Below are 22,323 nucleotides of genomic sequence, written 5' to 3'. Positions count from 1 at the left end.
AATGAATTTGACATCAGGGCTCAAACAACAGCAGTGTTGGACTTACTTTTCCTGTTTTTACCAACCTCATGAGATCTATAAATTTATAGTACTCTTAGGTCCTTGAACAGGTCCTGCAGAGGAATTGGAAAGAGGGGAATAGCCATCCTAGCAGGTCAAGGATACAAGGACAGGTGTCACCAGATGATGTAAAAAAGAGGTGACAGCTCCTGCTAAGCTAGGGCTCAGAAGCTCAGGTTGGGTCAACATAAAATTTTTAAGGTGAGAAATTGATGAAGACAACTTGCTGGTTATAGAGTTAGCCCTGAATAAGGAAAAGTCAGTTTTCCAGACTGGAGCTAAGGACAAGAGTAATGTTGAGGTGGAAAAGCAGTGCCTCTTGAGGGCAATATTTTTCCGGGCATGTGCTGAGAGTTAGGGGTTCAAATACTGAAGGAGTGAAGCCCATCCTTGTTAAATACTTATAGAGTGGTGGAAGGCATCTGCAGAGGACAGCTTGACAGAGACAGATGGCCGTTTCTCCTTTTTATCTCTGAAGTGGGACACTTAAGCAGTCTGCTTGGTAACTTTTGCCGCTGGGTTCAAGATGGTAAGTTCACTCGTCTTAAGTGTTTATCATTGACCTCGATGTCCTGGTAAGTTGTTTTGGTGCCTCACTCATCCGACCACACGGAGAGATGTCTCTGTTTCCTCCTATAATGTTTGAGGCCCCGGCTGAGTGATAGCCTGCGGAGGGATGGGGTGTTCTGTGCTTCCCTCTGCACTGCTCTCGTAGGCACCCAGGCTCCAAACTTTGATTTATCAAGGCCCTGCCCTTGTCTTTCTGTTTGCATCCTTTAGGACAGCCCATCTCATTACTTGGCATCCATGTTCAGAACCTAGTTTAATGTAAGGGAAGCTCTTTCCTGAGCGTGGCCTGAGGTCACACATGGCAGATCTTCCAAGGGGAGTGTGGATTATTCCTGGGTTTGAGAGATTACATCGAGGGCACTTTAAGAGGCTTAATTTTCTCCTTGAAGGGCTCTCCATTGGGTTCAGCCTCTGTCACTCCTGGGCCCTCCCCACAGGATGAGAGGAGCTCTCCCTGTGGGTGAGATGTCAGCCGTGAAGCTTTTGGTCCAGTACACCCGGGGAGAAAGAGCAGCTGTCTTTGTGGGCCATCTTAGTGTGATTCGAGGGAAGTTTATTTTTATTATCAGTGTTTTATTTTTTTAAAGAGGGAGCCTGAGTGGTTTTAGGTCAGCCTTTCCCTTTGGTAGCGGAAGAACTCAGTCTGAGAAGGATGGGACCAACTGGGTCACTTGGCAAAGCTGGCACCGGAGTCCCTTACTCGTGACCATTAGTGGCACTTTCTCCTTTTCTCGGGATGCCTGGGTGGACCCTGACTTTAAATCATGACTATGTTTCTAGGCTCTGGGTGTGTGTCAGAACTGTCAGTGAAGCCCCTTAAACATGCTGGCTGTACTCCTCCACCCCACCCCTCCCCTGCCCTGGAGTCACTGATTTGGAATTTCTGAGAGTAAGACCTGGACATTGTTTATTTTTGTTTTTAATGTTAATAAATATTAACATTGAAAGTTGTTTGCTCTTCTAACCCTTGAGCATCCATCTAGCTGCATGTCAACTCATAAGGTGTGGGACTGCTGCTGGACACTTTTTTTTCTTTTTTTTTTAGGCATATGGAGGTTCCCAGGCTGGGGGTCTAATCGGAGCTACAGCTGCTGGCCTACGCCAGTGCCATGGCAATGCTGGATCCAAGCCGAGTCTGCAAGCTACACCACAGCTCCCAGCATCGCTGGGTACTTAACCCACTGAGCGAGGCCAGGGATCGAACCCTCAACCTCATGGTTCCTAGTCGGATTCATTTCTGCTGTGCCAAGAAGGGAACTCCTGGACACTGTTTTTTAAAGATCCATAGGGAGGCTCCAAGGAGAGGTGGCCCAGGAAGGGTGCTTAGGGGGTAAAAGTAGCCAGGGCACTGGGGACAGTAGCCTAGCATGGGAGATGCTTGCTACCCTTGCTCTCTGGACAGACACAGCTATTTCCCAATGCTGGGCAGCCATCTCAGAGGGGCCAGTCCACTCCTCGCCCTCCCAAACTCTTGCTCACTGAGCAAGACCCTTTCAGGTTTCATTTTGAATGCATGCTGGAAGGGCTTGATTATTTTCTTTGGGGACATTTTCCCAGTGTGTTTTGAATTACTTAGGCGAGAATGAAAGTTGCGTTAAGTTTGAGAGAGTTGTCTCCTGAGAGCTTTTATGGCTCCTTTTCATTATGGCCTCTTGGTGCCTGTGTGCTGGGGGTGGCTTAAGCTCTCTGAGAAGCTGGCCATGGGTGCCACTCTGACGGAAGGAAAAAGGGAGTGTGACTGGCTGTGTAGAGTGGGTTTGCATAGTTGTATAAGAATGAAGAATCACTTGCTGGTTCTTGCTGGTGAGCTTGCACATAGGTTGGAGCTCTGATTTTATGACAGTTGCTACAGGTTCAAGACTGCACAGCAGAGCTGGTTAGGGATGCTCTGTTTGCCAAGAGCTAGCTCTCTGATGGACCTGAGAAGTAGTGTCAATGCAGTATTATACCTGATGAAGATATGAAAACACATCCTGTGGAATCTGAGAAGCATCAGATGGCAAAGCGTCCTTCCCAAAAGGAGCTGGAGAAGGGCACTTTCCTCTTGTACTGGAACCTAATAGATTGAATTTGTTTGGGCTGCCACATCACTGTACCACCGAGTTGTGGCTTCACCAGCAGAAATATATGTTGTCTCGGTTCTGGAAGCTGGAAGTTCAAGGTCAAGGTGTTGGCAAGAGTTGGTTCCTACTGAGGGAAGAAGCATCCGTTCCAGGCTTCTCTCCTTGGCTTGTCATAGGCCATCTTCTTCGATGCAGGTTTGTTTCTGTGTCCAAATGTCCTGTTTTTATAAGGACACCAGTCACAATAGATAAGGTAGGGCCCACCATTATGTTTTCATTTTAACCTGATCATCTCTGTAAAGACTCCAGGTTACTTTCTGAGGTACTGGGAATTTAGGACTCCAACACATTTGTTGTGAGGGGACACAATTCAAGGTATAGCACGGACTGGCAAAATGACTTGTTTCTCAGAATATGCCTGTGACATGGCATGCTTGTTATTGAAGTTACCTCTTTAGGCTAAAGGACCCTCTTCTGTAATGGTTGTGGAATTCCGCACCTGCCAGGTTCATTGACCTATACCTGGGACTGGACATTTTACCAATGTCTTGTTTAAGTTTTTTTGCCGTCATAACAACCATGGCAGATGGTATTATTTCCACTTTGAGGTAATTGATGTGTACCAAGGTTTACACACTAAATACTGGCTAAGTTTGATGCAAACTCAGATTTTCTCATCCATATCCTACGTTTCTTCCATAACACTGGTGATTTTTCAAGTCTTGATGTGCATACAAATCTTCTGGGAGGCTCCTGAAAAATAAAGATTTAGGAGACTTTCTAGAATACTGCTGAGCCAGAAGCTGAGGTAACAACTATTTTTATTGTTTCTTCTGAAGATTTTGATGCTCTCCAGCATGTGAGAATGAATGCACTCTATCATGGATATACTATATTTAAAGGGGGAAACCCACCAGTACTACCAAGTTCCCATTTTCTTTTCCATTGGTGGCTTGCATGGGAGGCATCATGGGAAAGTGGTTGCTGGAATCAAGGGGTGCTTTGAGCCCGAGGGGGTTGCTTTCTTAGACAGCACCCTTGCTGTTGTACTGATGGGGAGAGTCTTTGGATGCCAGGCTGTGCTCACTGTCCTTTAGCTGATGATAAATAAATCTGGCTTGAATTTTCCCTGTGTACAGATGCACCTTGTACCACAGTGGAGAAGAGTGGGAGATAAGTCGAGATGGAGTGGGAACAAATAAATACTTCATGCTTTAGCAAAGCAAAAGGAGAATCGGTGAGAGGACAAGGCAAGAAAAAAATTGTGATTATTAAGGATTTATTGTTATAAAATGTATTCACACAAACTAAAATGTGGTGGTACATGCTCCACTGCAGAAGAATCACTTAGAGAAAATTTTGAGATGTGGATTCCTAGATTCTACCCCTAGAGATCTTTTATTCTAAAGTGGGGCTCAAAAACAAAAAAAAACCAAAAAAACGGTGTTCCTGTCATGGCACAGCAGAAACGGATCCAACTGGGAACCATGAGGTTGTGGGTTGATCCCTGGCCTCACTCAGTGAGTTAAGGATCCAGCGTTGCCATGAGCTGTGGTGTAGGTCACAGACATGGCTCAGATCCTGTGTTGCCTGTGGCTGTGGTGTAGGCCAGCAGCTGTAGCTCCAATTAGACCCCAAGCCTGGGAACCTCCATGTGCCGTGGGTGTGGCCCTAAAAAGATAAAAAAAAAGCTGAGCTGGAGTTGCTGCTGTGGTGCAATATAGGTTGTAGGTCACAGCTGCAGTCAGATATGATCTGTGGCCCGGGCATTCCATATGCCTTGGGGCAGCCAAAAAAAAAAAAAAAAAAAAAAAAAAAAAAGGGAAACAGCAACAACTGCTCTGGGATCACACTTAGACCTGGCATCTGAATATTAATAAAAGATGGTCATTGTAGTTTATCTGTGATACTACAATGGTAATCTCCTTGAATAATGAAAAAATTCCTAAGCCTGGCCCATTAGCCTATGGATTATAACCCATACTCTGGATCAGTGTCCAAGTTATTTCACCAACTTTATTTTAATGATTTTATAACAAAACACATGCTTTCTTACTCTCACTTGCGTCTCTTAGAGTGTGGTCCTTAGGTCAGTACCATTAGAATTACCCAGGAACATGGTTAGGTACTATAAATATTCTAATTTTGTAGGTCCGTGTAGGGTCCAAAAATGTGGCGTTTACATACTAAAATTGTTAGGTAGGAGTTCCCTTGTGGCACAGTGGGTTAAGGATCCTGCATTGTCACAGCAGTGGCTCGGGTTACTGCTTTGGCATGGGTTCGATCACTGGTCCAGGAACTTATGCATGCCACAGGTGTGGCCAAAAAATAAAAAAATATAAAAAAATATTATCAAATATACTGAGACTGGAGTGCCACTAAGCTAGGGCTTGGAAATTAGTCGTGATTTTTACCAGAAGCCAGCCATATAGTAAGGTTAAAAACATTGATTGATAGTTTACAGTGGCATTTGTTGCCATTTTCTGGCTTGTAATGCTGTTTTTAGTCTGAAGTTACCAGGACCTTCTGCAGCAGGGATGTATTTTTAATAGTTGTTAGAGTTCTGTTTGAATAATCATCCCTCTTCCTTTTGTACATAAACTCACGCACTTCATTTTAAGATACGTCTTAAAGTAAAAGTTATATTCCCTGTCCAGGTCAGTTCCTTTGGAGCATTGATAGTAATGTGAAATTTATTAGAGATTTCTGGAATTAATTCAGGAAGGCTTTGTGGTTTTACATTGCACACGTAGTTAAGGATGACCTTTGGTAGAAATAGGTTTGCGTTCTTGGGCTGTTTGTGTATTTAAAAAACAGTAAATGCTTTCATAGGAGAGGGTGTGGGGTTGAGAGGAGTGACTCCACTGTTATTAAGGGAGGTTCAGCTGCATTGACCAGTAGATATTGGTACTCTGCTCCTTGCCTTGCAGATGTACGTACAAGATTTTCAGTTCTAGGTTCTTCTTCTGGTGGAATGGGGACCTTCACTTTTAGAAAGAGGAGGTAAAATTAATTTTATGTCTTTGGGCCATATGTGCCCTCGTCACTTTATGCAATATATTCTTGAAAAGTTACAGATAATCTGTTTTTAACACTGCAAGAGGAACTGTGTATATTTGTCAAAGTCGATAGAACTATATGCACTTAAAAAGGGTGAAGTTTACTGTAATGATAATACTTAAATAAACCCTGATTCAAAAAATGTGTCAGGGGAACTTGTTACTTTAGCCTTCTTTTTGTGAATTAGTTTTCAAACTAAAGATTTTGTTTGTGATGCAAATGACTCCCCTAGGTCCCTGGTTGATCTGTCCATGTTTGAAAACTGTTCTGTATGCTTTGTTTAGATTGGTGCTTTGTGGAGTGGGAGGAGTGGAAGTGGCCCAGGGTTGCTGAGGGATGGAATTGACTCTCACCTCTTTCCCTTCCTCATGTTCATCTTAGTGCCACATCTAGTATATTGTGGGAGTTCCCAATGAAACCATCATGTTGGTGGAGAAACTGAGCTACCCTAGAGGCCAAGTGGCTAGTCCAGATGTGAGGGCAGCATGGCTAGAGCGGGAGAAGAATCCTTTAGGTCTTTGACTACCAGACTTCCTTTTCACCATCCTCTTTCTAACTAAGGTGTTGTAAATTCATATTATATTGTTGGGAGTTTTTAAAAACCCAGGTACACCTGTAGCCTTGTATGGTGGAGGCATCTTATCATGGAGGAGCCCCAGCTTTGAAATCATCCATCAATTTGGCAAATCTTTTTCTGGGTATTTATGAGGTGCATGGTGGATGTGGCCCAGACCTGGGCCCTGCTCTCATGGAAAGCAGTTGGGAGGGTATGTGTGGGCAGGAGGCATGAAGATAAATCAGAAGAGGCTTGAGTGTCTCAAAGGGTTACATGTAGGAACCTCTAATACGGTGACTACTGTTCATCGTGTGATCTTGGGAGAGCTTCACTGTCCCCAATACCGACAAACCAAGGATTTGTTGCAAGGATTCAAGATTGTTTGTGCTTCTGGGCACATAGTAATTAGCTGTAATTTGTTGGATAGGGTAAGTGAATGGATGGATGGATGTATTTTTCACCTCTGAGCTGTACTGTTTCTTGTAGGCAACCTCAGAATGGGAGTTCGATGTGGTTATTTTTTCTCCTCTGTTTTGGATCAGAGTTTGTTTAAGAACAATGGGGAGATGTATTGGAGGGCTGTGCTGATTGGTTTTGCTTGTTGACCAGTGAGGTTGAAGTGGGAGCAGAGCTTTCTAAGCCAGGGAGCTGGGCTATGATCCTGTGTGCTGAGATAATGGGCCCCCATCCTTCCTCAGTCCCTCAGGGGCCACCAGAGCTCAGGCTGGACAAAGGTGATCATTTTCTGAGCGTTCCAGGACTTGGAAAAGTTTAGAAGAGCCTTCAGCTCTTTAAATGTGCTCTGCAGGGCCCCTGGAAGCGGGAGCTATGTTACTAGGTTGTAAGTTAACTGAAGAAGACTTTGTAAAGGAAGCAAGGGTTGCCATAGGCTGTGTGGGAGCTTGAAATTAGAGATGCGGATGATCTAGACCAGGATTCCCAAGCTTCCTTGATCATAAGACTTGCCTGAGTCCTTGCTAGATTGACAGCTCACCTGGCCTGCTCTGGTCTGGGTTGGGGCCCTAGAATCTGTGTACTTAAGAGTTATCCCATGTGATTCTTACTGGAGCTGTTTGATAAATACTGGTTGAGTCATAAATTTCTGTCCTTGCTATTGAAACTTGGTCTGTGGATCAGCAACATTAGCATCACCAGGGCTCCATCCGGACTCTGCTCCATCTGATGCGGCATCTGGGGCTCCATCCGATGCGGCATCTGGGGCTCCATCCAGACATGCTGACTCAGAACCAGCATTTTAATAATATACCGAGGTGAATGTGTATGTACAATAAATCGGAAGCAGGGTTTGCTTAGAGGGCAGGCACACCTATTACCGGGGCGGGGGGGCGGGGTGGTGCTGACAAGGTCTGATCATCTCTTCTGAGGAACCGGAAGAGATGGCTTAGGCTAAAGATTTGAACCCAGGTTTCTGACTCCAAATTGGGTGCTCTCACACATCCTCTCTCTCTGTTTTTTTTTTTTCCTTTTACATTTCCGCACCTGCAGCATATAGAAGTTCCTGGGCTAGGGGTTGAATCGGATCTACACTACAGCTTGTGGCATCGCCAGAGCCTTAACCCACCAAGTGAGACCGGGGATCAAACCTGTGTCCTCTTGGATGCTAGTTGAGTTCTTAACCTGCTGAGCCATGTGTGAGGGGAATCCCCTTACATATCTCTTGACTGTGGTCTAGGGTCTGTTTCTAACTTGATGTTAGGGTCCTCAGCAGCCTGAATTGTTGCAGTAGGGAAAAATGATGCCTGGGGACAGGCGAGCCCTGCTGGGACCACTCAAGTGTGCCATAGTTCTTGGTGTCCATTGACCCTGTCAAGACCCCTTCTCATTGTCCCTGGGAGAAGACTTAGGTCTGGGTGTGAAAGACAGTACTTTTGAGTTCCTCCAGACCTGCAGAGGTTTGTATCTTACTGTAGGTGGTGGGTCCCTGAAAAAGTTATTTTATTTCCATCCAAGGACAGGCTCAGATGGAGTGCTGTTCTTTTAACGCTCCTCCAGGCTCTTAAATCCTTCTTCTGCAAGCACAGTGTCAGAAACAGACCCCTGTGAGGCCCTTGCCAAATGGCTTGAAATAAGCGTCCATGCACATTTCCAAAAAGACAATTAGAAGCTTATTTGATGAACTGAAGGCCTGCTGTGCTAGACATTAGTCGGAGAGAGCACAGTGCCAATTTGGGACATTCTCCCAGGGGCTCTTTCTCATCACATCGTCCTCTTGGAGAAGCTGAACTGGAAAGTGGAGGCACCACTAGGCTCAGGACAAGGGCTTGGCAGGGAGGGGCAAAGGGAGTGACTGTCCCAGAGAGCAAGGAACAATGGCTCTGTCTCCTCCCAGGAGAAATGGAATCTTTGCAGATAAAATCAGGTGGAAAAGTGAAGGTCATTACAAATTCATCAACATTTGAATCCTGTTACCGGTTAGTCCTGTGTTGTGGCCTGGAAGACTCTAAGGAAGCTGAACCCTAGGAAGGTCATAGACTCTGTCCAAGGTCATGCGTTGGGCTAGTGGCAAAGCCTGGGTTGGGGTCCAGGGAGCCCATCTGTGCTCTATTCCTGTGCTCTGCTGCCTGCTCTATGGGCGGGGAGATGGTAAGAATACAAAATTTTAGTGATTGGATCCAGATGTGCTGGCCCTTACCCTGCTTTAAAGCTAACAGTGTTGTTGTTGTTGTTTTTTAATGAAATAGAATATTTTAATCTGCTAGTTTCATTTGCTAGTCCACCTTATGCATTTGTGGGATGAAGGTCAGGAAAGAAAAATCACAAGCCAGTAAATATCTCTGTTGTTGGGATGTGACATCAGGCTGTTTCTCTTGGCTTGAGGCACCTGATTGAGTGACCTACAGCACATAGGACAGGAACAGCGTCTGCACCGACTGAATGTAGGCAGAATGTTTGTGTTCCTGGTTGGGGCACAGATTTATATGCTCTTGACAAGGAAGGTGCATATTACTTTTTTTTTTTTTTTTTTTGTCTTTTTGCCTTTGCTAGGGCTGCTTCTACGGTATATGGAGGTTCCCAGGCTAGGGGTCCAATCAGAGCTGCAGCGGCTAGCCTATGCCAGAGCCACAGCAACGTGGGATCCGAATCGCCTCTGTGACCTATACCACAGCTCATGACAACGCTGGATCCTTTTTTTTTTTTTTTTTCTCTTCCATTTTTTTATTACTCAAATGAATTCATCACATCTGTAGCTGTATAATGATCATAACAATCTGATTTCACAGGATTTCCATCCCACAACCCAAGCAAATCCCCCCACCCCCCAAAATGTCTCCTCTGGAGACCATAAGTTTATCAATGTCTGTGAGTCAGCATCTGTTCTGCAAAGAAGTTCAGTCTGTCCTTTTTTCAGATTCCACATGTCAGTGAAAGCATTGGATGTTGGTGTCTCATTGTATGGCTGACTTCACTTAGCATGATAGTTTCTAGGTCCATCCATGCTGCTAAAAATGCTGGTATTTCGTTCTTTTTAATGGCTGAGTAATATTCCATTGTGTATATGTACCACATCTTCTTGATCCACTCCTCTGTCGATGGATGTTTAGGTTGTTTCCATGTCTTGGCTATTGTAAATAGTGCTGCAATGAACGTCGGAGTACACGTGTCTTTGCGAGTCGTGGTTTTCTCTGGATAGCTGCCCAGGAGTGGGATTGCTGGATCAAATGGTAGTTCTATGTTTAGTTTTCTGCTTTCCACAGTGGTTGCACCAATTTACAATCCCACCAACAGTGTACTAATGTTCCTTTTTCTCCACACTGTCTCCAGCACTTATTGTTTGTAGACTTTTGGATGATGGCCATTCTGGCTGGTGTCAGGTGGTACCGCAGAGTGGTTTTGATTTGCATCTCTCTAATAATGAGTGATGTTGAACATCTTTTCATGTGTTTTTTGGCCATCTGTATGTCTTCTTTGGAGAATTGTCTGTTTAGATCTTCTGCCCATTTTTTTATAGGCTTGTTTGTTTTTTTGGTATGGAGCTGCAGAAGTTGTTTATAAATTTTGGAGATTAATCCCTTGTCAGTCGATTCAGTTGCAAAGATTTTCTCCCATTCTGTGTGTTGTCTTTTTGTGTTGTTTAGGGTTTCCTTTGCTGTGCAGAACCTTTGAAGTTTGATTAGATCCCATTTATTTATTTTTGTTTTTATTGTCAATACTCTGATAGGTGGATCTGAGAAGATGTTGCTGTCGTTTATGTCAGAGAGTGTTTGGCCTATGTTTTCCTCTAAGAGTTTGATAGTGTCTGGTCTTATATCTAGGTCTTTCATCCATTTTGAGTTTATTTTTGTGTATGCTGTTAGGGAGTGTTCTCATTTCATTCTTTTCCATGTGGCTGTCCAGTTTTCCCAGCACCACTTGAACAAGCTGTCCTTTCTCCATTGTATATTCTTGCCTCCTTTGTCATAGATGAGTTGGCTGTAGGTGCGTGGGTTTAATTCTGGGCTTTCTATCCTGTTTCACTGATCTATATGTCTGTCTTTGTGCCAGTACCATGGAGTTTTGACGACTGTTGCTTTGTAGTATAGCCTGAAGTCCGGGAGCCTGATTCCTCCAGCTCCATTTTTCTTTTTCAGGATGTCTTTGGCTATTCTGGGTCTTTTGTGCTTCCAAACAAACTTTAAAATATTTTGTTCGAGTTCTGTGAAAAATGTCCTTGGTAATTGATAGGGATTGCACTGAATCTGTAGATTGCCTTAGGTAGTATAGTCATTTTGATAATATTAACTCTTCTGATCCACGAGCATGGTGTATCTTTCCATCTATTTGTGTCATCTTTGATTTCTTTCATCAGTAGCTTGTAGTTTTCAGAGTATAGATCTTTTGTTTCTTTAGGTAGGTTTACTCCTAGGTATTTTATTCTTTTGGATGCGATGGTAAACGGGATTGCTTCCCTAATTTCCTTTTCTGCTTTTTCATTGTTAGTATATAGAAACGCTGTCAATTTCTGTGTATTGATTTTGTATCCTGCGACTTTGCCAAATTCGTGGATGAGCTCTAACAGTTTATTGGTAGAGTCTTTAGGATTCTCTAGGTATAGTATCATGTCATCTGCAAATAGTGATAGTTATACTTCTTCCTTTCCAGTTTGGATTCCTTTTATTTCTTTTACTTCTCTGATTCTGTGGCTAGGACTTCCAGAACCATGTTAAAGAGTAGTGGTGAGAGCAGACATCCTTGTCTTGTTCCTGATCTCAGCGGAAATTCTTTCAGCTTTTCACCATTAAGAATGATGTTCGCTGTGGGTTTGTCATATACGGCCTTTATCATGTTGAGGTAGGTTACTGTTATGCCCACTTTCTGAAGGGTTTTTATCAGAAATGTGTGTTGGGTTTTGTCAAAGGCTTTTTCCGCGTCTATTGAGAGGATCATATGGTTTTTATTCTTCAGTTTATTAATGTGGTGTATCACACTGATGGATTTGCGGATATTGAAGCACCCTTGCATCCCTGGGATAAATCCCACTTGATCATGATGTACAATCCTTTTTATATATTGTTGGATTCGGTTTGCTAGTATTTTGTTGAGGATTTTTGGATCGATGTTCATCAGTGAAATTGGCCTATAGTTTTCTTTTTTTGTGGAGTCTTTGTCTGGTTTTGGTATCAGGGTGATGGTGGCCTCATAGAATGAGTTTGGGAGTATCCCTTCCTCTGCAACTTTTTGGAATAGTTTCAGAAGGACAGGTGTTATCTCTTCTCTAAATGTTTTTCTTTTTTTTTGTCTATTTGCTATTTCTTTGGGCCGCTCCCTCGGCATATGGAGATTCCCAGGCTAGGGATCGAATCGGAGCTGTAGCCACTGGCCTACACCAGAGCCACAGCAACGCAGGATCTGAGCCGCATCTGCAACCTACACCACAGCTCACGGCAACGCCGGATCGTCAACCCACTGAGCAAGGGCAGGGACCGAACCCACAACCTCATGGTTCCTAGTTGGATTCGTTAACCACTGCGCCACGACGGGAACTCCCCTTCTCTAAATGTTTGATAGAATTCGCCTGAGAAGCCATCTGGTCCTGGACTTTTGTTTGTTGGAAGTTTTTTAATCATAGTTTCAATTTCAGTTCTTGTGATGGATCCATTCATCTTTTCTATTTCATCTTGTTTTAGTCTTGGAAGATTGTACTTTTCTAAGAATTTGTCCATTTCTTCTAGGTTTTCCATTTTATTGGCATATAGTTGCATATAGTAGTCTCTTATGATCCTTTGTATTTCTGTGATGTCTGTTGTTACTTCTCCTTTTTCATTTCTAATTTAATTGATTTGAGTCCTCTGTCTTTTTTGCTTGATAGGTCTGGCTAGGGATTTATCAATTTTGTTGATCTTTTCAATGGACCAGCTTTTTGTTTCATTGATCTTTTCTGTGGTTTTCTTTGTTTCTATTTCATTGATTTCTGCTCTGATCTTTATGATTTCTTTCCTTCTACTAACTTTAGGTCTTGTCTGTTCTTCTCTCTCTAGCTGCTTTAGATGTAATGTTAGCTTGTTTATTTGGGCGTTTCCTTGTTTCCTGAGGTGGGCTTGTATTGCTCGAAACTTTCCTCTTAGAACTGCCTTGGCTGCATCCCATAGATTTTGGAGTGTCGTATCTTTGTTGTCATTTGCTTCTAGGTATTTTTTAATTTCCTCTTTGATTTCTTCAGTGATCCATTGTTTGTTTAGTAGCATGTTGTTTAGTCTCCATGTGTTTGTGTTTTTTGCAGTTTTTTTCTTGTTGTTGACTTCCAGTCATATAGCGTTGTGGTCGGAAAAGATGCTTGATATGATTTCAATTTTCTTAAAGTTACTGAGGTTGGATTTGTAGCCCAGGAGATGATCAGTCTTAGAGAATGTTCCATGTGCACTTGAGAAGAATGTGTATTCTGCTGCTTTTGGATGGAATGGCCTATACATTATCTATTAAGTCCATCAGGTTTAATGCTTCATTCAGTGCCTGTGTTTCCTTATTGATTTTCTGTCTGGTTGATCTGTCCATTGCTGTAAGTGGGGTGTTAAAGTCCCCCACTATGATTGTGTTATTGTCGATTTGTCCTTTTAAGGTTGTTAGCAGTTGCCTTATATATTGTGGTGAACCTGTGTTGGGTGCATAGATATTTAAAATTGTTATATCATCTTCTTGGATTGATCCTTTGATAATTATGTAATGTCCTTCTTTGTCCCTTAAAATATTCTTCGTTTTAAAGTCTATTTTGTCTGATATGAGTATTGCTACTCCAGCTTTCTTTTGATCCCCGTTTGCATGAAATATTTTCTCCCATCCTCTCACTTTCAATGTGTATGTTTCCCTAGAAGTGAAGTGGGTCTCTTGAAGACAGCATATATATGGGTCTTGCTTTTGTATCCATTCAGCCAGTCTATGTCTTTTGGTTGGGGCGTTTAGTCCATTCACATTTAAGGTAATTATTGATATGTATGTTCTTATTGCCACTTAATTAATTACTTTGGATTTGTTTTTGCTGCTCTTTTTCCTTTCCTTCTTCTCTTGTTCTTTTCTGCCTAGAGAAGTTCCTTTAGTATTTGTTGTAAGGCTGGTTTAGTGTTGCTGAATTCTCTCAGCTTTTGCTTATCTGTGAAGGTTGTGGTTTCTCCTTCAAATCTGAATGAGAGCCTTGCTGGGTAGAGTAATCTTGGTTGGAGGTTTTTTCCTTTCATCACATTAAGTATATCTTGTCACTCCCTTCTGGCCTGCAGAGTTTCTGTTGAAAAATCTGCCAATAGCCTTATTGGGGTTCCCTTGTATGTTACTTGTTTCTTTTCCCTAGCTGCTTTCAAGATTTTCTCTTTGTCTTTAATTTTGGTCATTTTGATTAGTATGTGTTTCGGGGTGTTCCTCCTTGGGTTTATTTTATATGGTACTCGTTGTGCTTCCTGGATTTGAGTGAGTGATTCCTTCCCCATGTTAGGGAAATTTTCAGCTATTATCTCTTGGAATATTTTTTTCTGTCTCCTTCTCTCTATCTTCTCCTTCTGGCACCCCTATAATACGGATGTTGGTGCGTTTCACATTGTCCCAGAGTTCTCTGAGACTCTTCATTTGTTTTCAATCTTTTTTCTCTTTTCTGTTGCACATCTGTAATTTCCACTAATCTGTCCTCCACCTCACTTATTCGTTCTCCTGCCTCCTGTATTCCGCTGTTAGCTGCTTCTAGTGAGTTTTTTATTTCAGTTATTGTATTTTGCATCTGTTCTTGTTGAAGTTTTATATCTTGTATCTCTTTGGTCAGTGTTTCCTGTAAGTTATCCATCTTTGCCTCCAGTTTATTTCCAATGTCTTGCATCATCTTCAGCATCAACAGTTGAAAGTGTTTTTCCTGGAGGCTGAGAATCTCCTCATGGCTTAGCTGTTTTTCTGGGGTTTTTCCTTTCTCCCTCATCTGAGTTATAGTCCTCTGTCTTTTCATTTTTATAGGTTTTTGGTGTGGTGACCTTCTTACAGATAATAGAGTTGTAGCCTCTCTTACTTCTGATGTCTGCCCCCCTGTGGCTGAAGTCAGTAATGGGGGCTTGTGTAGGCTTCCTGATGGGAGGGTCTGATGCCTGCCGCCTGGTGGGAGGAGCCGATTCTAATCCCTCTGGTGGGTGGGGCTTAGTCTCTGGATGGGATTAGAGGCAGCTGTGTGCCTGAGGGGTTTTTCGGCAGCCTGTTTACTGAGGGGTGGGGCTGTGATCCCACCTGGGTTGTTGTTTGCCCTGGGTCTTCTCAGCCTGACTGATGGGTGGGGTCAGATTTTCCCAAAATGGCCACCTCCAGAGAAAGGCACTGCTGCTGAATATTCCCGAGAGCTTTGCTTTCAATGTCCTTCCCTCACAACAATCCACGTTCACCCCTGTTTTCTCAGGATGTCCTCCAAGAACTGCAGTCAGGTTTGACCCAGATTCCCTTGGAGACTTTGCTTTGCCCTGGGACTCAGTGCACATGAAAGTCTGTGTGTGCCTTTTAAGAATAGGGTCTCCCTTTCCCCCAGTCCCGTGGAGCTCTTGCGCACAAGCCCCACTGGCCTTCAGTGCCCACACGTGAGAGTCTGATGTGTGGCTCAGAGTTCTTGCCCCTGTAGCTGAGTCTTTGTGAACCAGTTAGTTTCTAGTCTGTGGAGTTTCCCACCCAGGGGGTATGGGGTTGTTTATATCGTGAAATTGCCCCTCCTACCTCTTGATGTGGCCTCCTCTTTTTCTTCTGGAGTAGGGTATCTTTTTTAAGGTTTCTGGTCCATTTTGGTGAAGAGTGCTCAGTCTTTAGTTGTGAATTTTGTTGTTTTTAGGAGAGAAGTTGAGCTCCAGTCCTTCTACTCTGCCATCTTAATCCTCCCCTTGCAATGCTGGATCTTTAACCCACTGAGCCAGGCCAGGGATCAAATCTGCAGCCTCATGGTTCCTAGTCTGAATCCTTAACCACTAAGCCAGGACGGGAACTCCACATGTTACATTTTAAATTAAATTGTGGGAAGACTGAAACTTTATGATGCTTCCTTTAGCTGGAGTAGGGGGTCCTAAAGGATTCTGAGGCCTGAGGAGGATGTAGCCATTTCTGTGATGCCTAGTTGCTTGTGTGGAAAATCTGAAGCCTGTAATGTTTATGCCACACAGCTTAGCAATAGATTACGCATTGCCTTGGTTAAAAATAGTCTAATGTGTGTGTCCATTCTATTTTGTCCACTAGATCGAGTTTTGAAAGCAACCAAGCCCTTCTTTTGTGTGACAGTCTTGGCGCTTGTTAAGTGTTTAGAATATCCAGCTGCCCTGGTCAAAGCAGATAGATGCCATGGTGAAGCTGGATCTGAGCTAAAGGCCAAGTGCACTGAATTTTGGTGTCCTTCCATGTGGTATTGGCTGTGTGAGCCAGGCCATTACAACTTCTTCTCAATCATATATCATATTGGGTGAACTCAATGAAGTATTTTTTTTTAATTGAAGTATAGTTGATTCACAATGTTGTGTTAGTTTTAGGTGTACAGCACAGTGATTCAGTTATATATATATTCTTTATATATAGAATATATATATTCTTTATAAATAGAATATATATATTCTTTTTTCAGATTCTTTCCCCCATAGGTTATTACAAAACACTGAGTATAGGTCCCTGGGCTATACAATAGGCTTTTTTTTCTTTTTCTTTTCTTTTTTTTTTGCCTTTTTTTTTTTTTTTTTTTTTTTTTGCTTTTTAGGGCTGCATCTGCAGCATATGGAAGTTTCTAGGCTAAGAGTTGAATCAGAGGTGCAGCTGCTGGCTTACTTCACAGCCACAGCAATGCGGGATCCAAGCTGTGTCTGTGACCTACATCGCAGTTCATGGCAACACTGGATCCTTAACCCATTGAGCGAGGCCAGGGATCAAACCTGCATCCTCATGGATACTAGTTGGGATTCTTAACCTGTTGAGCTGCAATGGGAATGCCTACAGAACAGTCTTGTTTGTTATCTGTTCTATATGTATCAATGAAATCTTAACAAAAATATATGATTTGTTTAAATTAAATCCTTTTAGATGCTAACAGTAGCAAGTAGTCATTAGTGCCAGAGGTTTAATTTGCTTTGAAAACTGGGGGGAAATCCCACGTTTTGATTTCATGGGTAGAATAGCAGTATTCCAGGCGAATTGGGTTTGAGAGCCACTGGGCTTGGCCTTGCTGCTAGGTCATTTGGGTAAGAAGTCAGGTTCTGGCTCTGTCATTCAACTGGTGACTGAGGTGCTATGTGTTCAGCAGGGCCGCTCCTGGGACCAGCAGCCTCAGTTATCACCTGGGAACTTACTCCAGACGCAGGGTCCCAGACCTTTCCCCCACCCACTGAATCATAACTCTGGGGCTGGGGCCCAGGAACCTTTGTTGGACCAAGTTCTCCAGGGTATTCTGATGCACACCCAGGTCTGGGAATCGCTGCCATACAGTTCCTAAGCAGCAAAAACTATTTGGATATGCAGTCTGGTGGCTTGTTTCCCAAAGTAGTCAATTGCGTTGGGTTCTTGTTCTGGTAGCCCAGGCGAAGTTGATAGGGTAAATAATGCTAGATTTCCATTAGTGCTCAGTAATATTGAGTGACAACCCACAGTCTGGATGGATAGGTCTATCCGGCTCACCTTAGACTGGGCTCTGCAAAATGCATGCTCTGGTGGTGACTGGGGGAATCAATTTCAGAACATTTCCTCTGAAGGATGCCTTTGACAATCGTTCTGTCAAGGATAGACTGAGAGGGGAAGGTCTCAGGGAGGAAGGGACTGGAGCAGTGCCAACTCTGGCTGGGGGCCTCACAGAGAGACAGGTTTCTCTGAGGAAAACACAGCAGGTGGCATAAGATGTGGCTGTTTTTCACCTGTTTCTGCTGGCTATATGCTAGCAAAAATGTTTGATGAGCCTTCTTCCAGTTGCAAGGACTTTTTCATTGTAACACTTGAAACAGAGCTCTCTGAGAAACATTTCCTGGTGGAACAAATGTTTCCAACTGAAACAAACTGAGTGTGGAGATAGTATTGACTTTGAGGGAAAAAAGAAGCTTTAAAGGTTTCTGTTCACTTATGCCTTCTCTGGGATGAGGAACATTGCAAGCAGAATAGGGCAGCATTTCTGCTCTGATTGGGGTTACCAGAGGAAGGGGCAGCTGCCGAAGTCTTTCCTGGCAGAGAGCAGAGTCTGTACTAAGGGCTGCAGTCCTCCAGCTCAGGGTCTCTGGAACTGTTTTCATGGCTGGAATTTGTGATCTTTGGGTTGTGTGGAGGGTGATGGAAGAGATTGCTCCCAAGCTACATTCAAAGGACCAAGTTCCATCTTTTAGTATCTCTGAGGGGGTTGTAGGGGGTGCCCCTCCCAGACAATATGGCCAATCACATAAAACCATAGTTATACACCATTTTAATTTAAGGTAACTAAAATGAAAAATAAAATAACTTTTAGGAGGTCAGATGTGGGTGGAGGTTGAGATGATTCTGGAGGAGTGTTAGGGAAATATAATTAAAAACAAAATCTCTTCCCAACCCAAGACACCTCTCTGCAAAGACAGAAGAGAAAGAAAACAATTTTGTTAACTGTCAAGTGTTAACAAGCATTAAACCAGAATGTGATGCACATCCCAGGCTGCCTGCAGCAAGGACTACAAGCTAGTGATTGCAAAGATGGAAAGAAATCTTACTCTTTGATATAGCTAGGTGGATACAATGCATTATATTCATGTCTTGAAGATAAAAAATTGCTCAGTTTGTCAGGTCTTTACCTCTGGAGGTAGGACTTACAGTTCAGAGTCTGGTGAAAACTAAAATTAGGGCCACTTCCTTCCAGGAAACTGAGTCATAGAGCTTTATCTTCCTTGATGATTACACTTCAAAGGGGTGGCTCTCACGCATTTGTGAGAAGGCTTATTTAGCCTTTGACCTTATGGGAGCAGCCTTGCTTTTTTGCTCTTTTGAGGGTGGCTGAGGTATCCTGGAAACTGGGCTCTCCCTTAGTTCCTAGGGGCCCTAGCTTCTGATGTAGACATTGACCTCAGACAATTTTCATTTCTCTCTGGCCTTAGGATCCTCATCTGAAGAAAGACCTTGGACTCAAGTTCTGTGATTCCATAACTTGGAGGATCTGCTCCCTTTCCATTTCCCCAGGGTGCTATTTTTCTCTCCCCAGACCCAGAACACCTTGGCCAGGCATTTGTTGTAGCCTAGTTCAGAAATCTAACAATTCATATATATATATGTGCAGATTGTGGAAAGTAACATAATGTCTTTTCTATTAAGGGAAATCTTGGTTACTCCATTTTGCTCCAGTTTCTGCTTAAATGCCTTCCTGTGACCCCACCTCCTCTTTCCCTCTTCTCCCAGTAACAACTTGTTTCAAATTAGCCAATGGAGAAGAATGTGTGCCCTGACCTGACCAATGGGAAGGGGACAGGTACATCATCTGCGTTAGGGATAAACAGGGAGGGTCTTTTCTTCTTTGCGCAGCTTTTGGAGTACCTGTGCCCTTCTGCAGAAGTAAAGAGCCTTGCCTAGATCTCCCGTGTTCATGTGACTTATTTTCCAACGCTGATGATCCAAGCCAACAAGATCAAGTTACAAACCAGCTTCTGGAGAAGTTGGAATGTGCCTTGGAGATGGGGGGATGGCTTCAGATCTAGGGGCATCTGTTGGCAAGGCCACTTCCTTCTCCCCCAAGACAGAAAGATCTCACAGTATAATTCTGCATCTGACACAATTTGCCTGCCCACTCCCGCAAAGCCTATTTCCTAATACCAGTCTGTGGTAAGGGAAACTACAGTGTTTATTGCAGGGCACCGAGCAAGGAGAATGGGCAGTTTGTGCCCAAAACTCTTGAACACCCTGATGGCTTTCAGGTAAGGGTTTTTAAAGGCAGCTTTAGAGGTGGGGGTGGCAAGATATAGAATCAGCTCCTGGACCTGCTTCTGATTGGTTGATGGTGAGGTAACAGGGTAATGTTTGGGGAATCTCAGTCATCGACCTTCTGGTTCCCACTGGTCTGTGGTTTACATGCTTGTGGTCAGCATGTAGTCACTATCCTCCACCTGGGTCGGGGGGGGGTCTTAGTTTCTGGGGAACAGCTCCAAGATTTGCCTCAGATTGTTATCTATACCCCTTCAGGAGGAACTAGGAGTCCTGTGACTCTCTTGTTCTAATCATTAACTGCTTGAGCCTGCTCTTTGGAACTCAGGGAAGGCCTGGGAGATTAAAGGTATTTTTTTCCCCCTACGAACAGGAAATGAGGGACACGGAGGGGATTTTTGAACCTGGGAAGGCCCCACTGGGTCTTTGCTCTTTGCCTCTGGCTCACTTAGCCTTTGCAGATGAATTAACATCACTTAATTTGCCTCCCTCCTTCCCTGGACTTGCTTTTCCTTCAGTCCCTTTGTCTCTTTTCCCCCCTCCAATCATATTCAGGAATAATCTTTGTTTCCTCACCAGTTTAGTCTCTGGGCTTTCTCTTAAGGAAGTGGTAAGGCTTTACATGTGTTTTAGCCCAGACATGTTATGCTTCCTTTAAAGCCCAAGTAAGCTTCCCAAAATGCTTTATCTTGGCCTTATTAAGGTTTTGCTAAGAAACTTGGGGTTTAATAACCGTGTTCATGTACAGAAATTTCCTCTTAGATGTTGCTTCACTTACTTGATCATCCCTCAATTACTGGGTCAGAAAATTGTTTTCTCCGTCCGATTCAGCCCTACTGCAGGAACCTCAGACTTGGCATCTGGGCTCTGCAAGAACTGCATCCAGGCTAGATGGAGATTTGTGAAGCTTCCTAGAGCTCCAAGCTGGTGGTAGGAATTGAGCATCTGACTCTTGACCACAGCAGTGTCAGGAGGCAGTGAGGGGGCATCACTGGAGGATTATGTATTAAGTGAGACAAAAATGTAGAAAGTAGCATTTTCAGACTTTTCCTTCCTGGTCTGCCCTCTTTCCCATCCACATTCATTTGCAGACCAGTGTGTGACCTGTCATCGCTGGTTATCTGCATTCTGGCTTGTCTTGGAGTCTACCTGGTATTAAATGTAGAGAGGACACAGATTGCCCCCCCACCCCCACCCCAGTTCCTACATCCTGATGTGGCATGGGAAGAAAGGAAGGGTTTTTTTCTGGGAAGTTGTGGGATCTTGGACAATTCCCCCACAGTGCCAATTTGAGATTCCTCATGTGCTAAATCCAGTTAATGATGTGTCAGCCAGAAGATAGGTGGTGGGGACCAAAGGGGACAGTGACTGTTCTGTACTCAGTGCAGTACTTGGCTCACCGTGGGTGCTCCAGGAATGTGCTTCCACTCCTTTTCTTTAAGAGCTGTCTCTCTCCTGGTTGTACCTGTCAGATGCCCATTCATCCTTGAGAAAGAACGTGATATGCACATAACTCTTGTGGAACCAGAAAGCCCTTCAGTTATTCATAACAATGGTAACTACACATCGCTCGTGCCTTTTCACTTTGAGCAGCCCTTACTCCTGATGATGATTAAGAAAAGAAAGCTTTCGGTATGGTGTAATTTAGAAAGAAGACCCCTTAGACTTGTCTAGTTATGCAAGCTACTGACCACATATGGCTGTTGAAGACTTGAAATGTGGCTAGTAGGACTGAGAAATAGAATTACTGATTTATGTAATTCATCTCAATGTAAATTTAAAACTAGTGTCTCAATTTGGTTATAGGAAATCTTTTTTTTTTTTTTTCCTTTTTATGGCCTCACCTATGGCATATGGAAGTTCCCAGGCTAGGGGTCGAATCTGAGCCACAGCTTCCGGCCTATACCGCAGCCACGGCAACACTGGCTCCCAGCTGCATCTGTGACCTGCGTCACATCTTGTGGCATTGCCAGATCCTTAACCCACTGAGCGAGGCCAGGGATCAAACCTGCATCCTCACAGAGACAACATTGGGTCCTTAACCTGCCACACCAGGAACCCTGGTTATAGGAAATCTTTAAAGTGTGTTTGGAATAACTTGGGTATGTGAATCAGCCTTTTCAGCTATAAATGTTATAAAATCAAAATATAGATCACGCATTTCCAATGAAGATTTAGCATCCAAATTGAGAAATGTGTGGTAAATGTAAAATATATACCAGATTTCAAAGACTTGGGATAAAAGGAAGACAGTAAAATACCTTCTTAATGATTTTTTATATCGATAAAATGTTGAAATGATAATGTTTTGGATATATCAGATTAAATAAACTGTATTACTAAAAGCCAGTTCACCTGTTTCTTTTTACTTCTTTAGCTGTGGCTATTGGAAAATGTAAAATTGCACATATGACTCAAATTTTATTTCTGTTGGATGTTGCTGCCTTAGACCTTGGCATATCAGAAGTGGGCTTAAAGGCTGCAAGGAAGCTGCTGATGCCAGAAGTTCCTAGAGAGAATGATGCTTCCCAGAGTCTTTCTTACTGGCCTGCACATGTAAGGAACAGAGCTGGCCACTTACAAATTCCAAACCATTGGGGCAACCTCCTGATCCTAATACAAGTCCTCCTGGGGGCAAGGAAGGGAGAGTATCTTCCATAAAGGTTGTTACGTTTCAGG

The 22,323-nt window shown here is 43.4% G+C and overlaps 1 protein-coding gene across 14 annotated transcripts in view; it reads left to right on the top strand.

The window, feature by feature from the left end:
- TLN2 (talin 2) overlaps positions 1 to 22,323 on the top strand; it is a 471,505-nt gene that overhangs the window by 14,444 nt on the left and 434,738 nt on the right. For 2 of the 14 annotated variants that reach the window (XM_084967196.1, XM_084967203.1), the window contains exon 2: positions 468 to 589. The exons of the other annotated variants lie outside the window; for them this stretch is intronic. The gene's annotated coding sequence lies outside the window, so the exon portion shown is untranslated. The remainder of the gene's footprint in view (positions 1 to 467; positions 590 to 22,323) is intronic. 14 annotated transcript variants of the gene reach the window in all.

Source organism: Sus scrofa, chromosome 1, assembly GCF_054392235.1.
Source record: "Sus scrofa isolate SSC_HxYL_T2T_F1_AM1 chromosome 1, Sscrofa_HxYL_maternal_Yorkshire_Landrace_v2.0, whole genome shotgun sequence".
Classification (NCBI taxonomy): domain Eukaryota; kingdom Metazoa; phylum Chordata; class Mammalia; order Artiodactyla; family Suidae; genus Sus; species Sus scrofa.
Note: the sequence above shows the minus strand (reverse complement) of the source record. Positions and strands in the feature narration are given on the sequence as shown.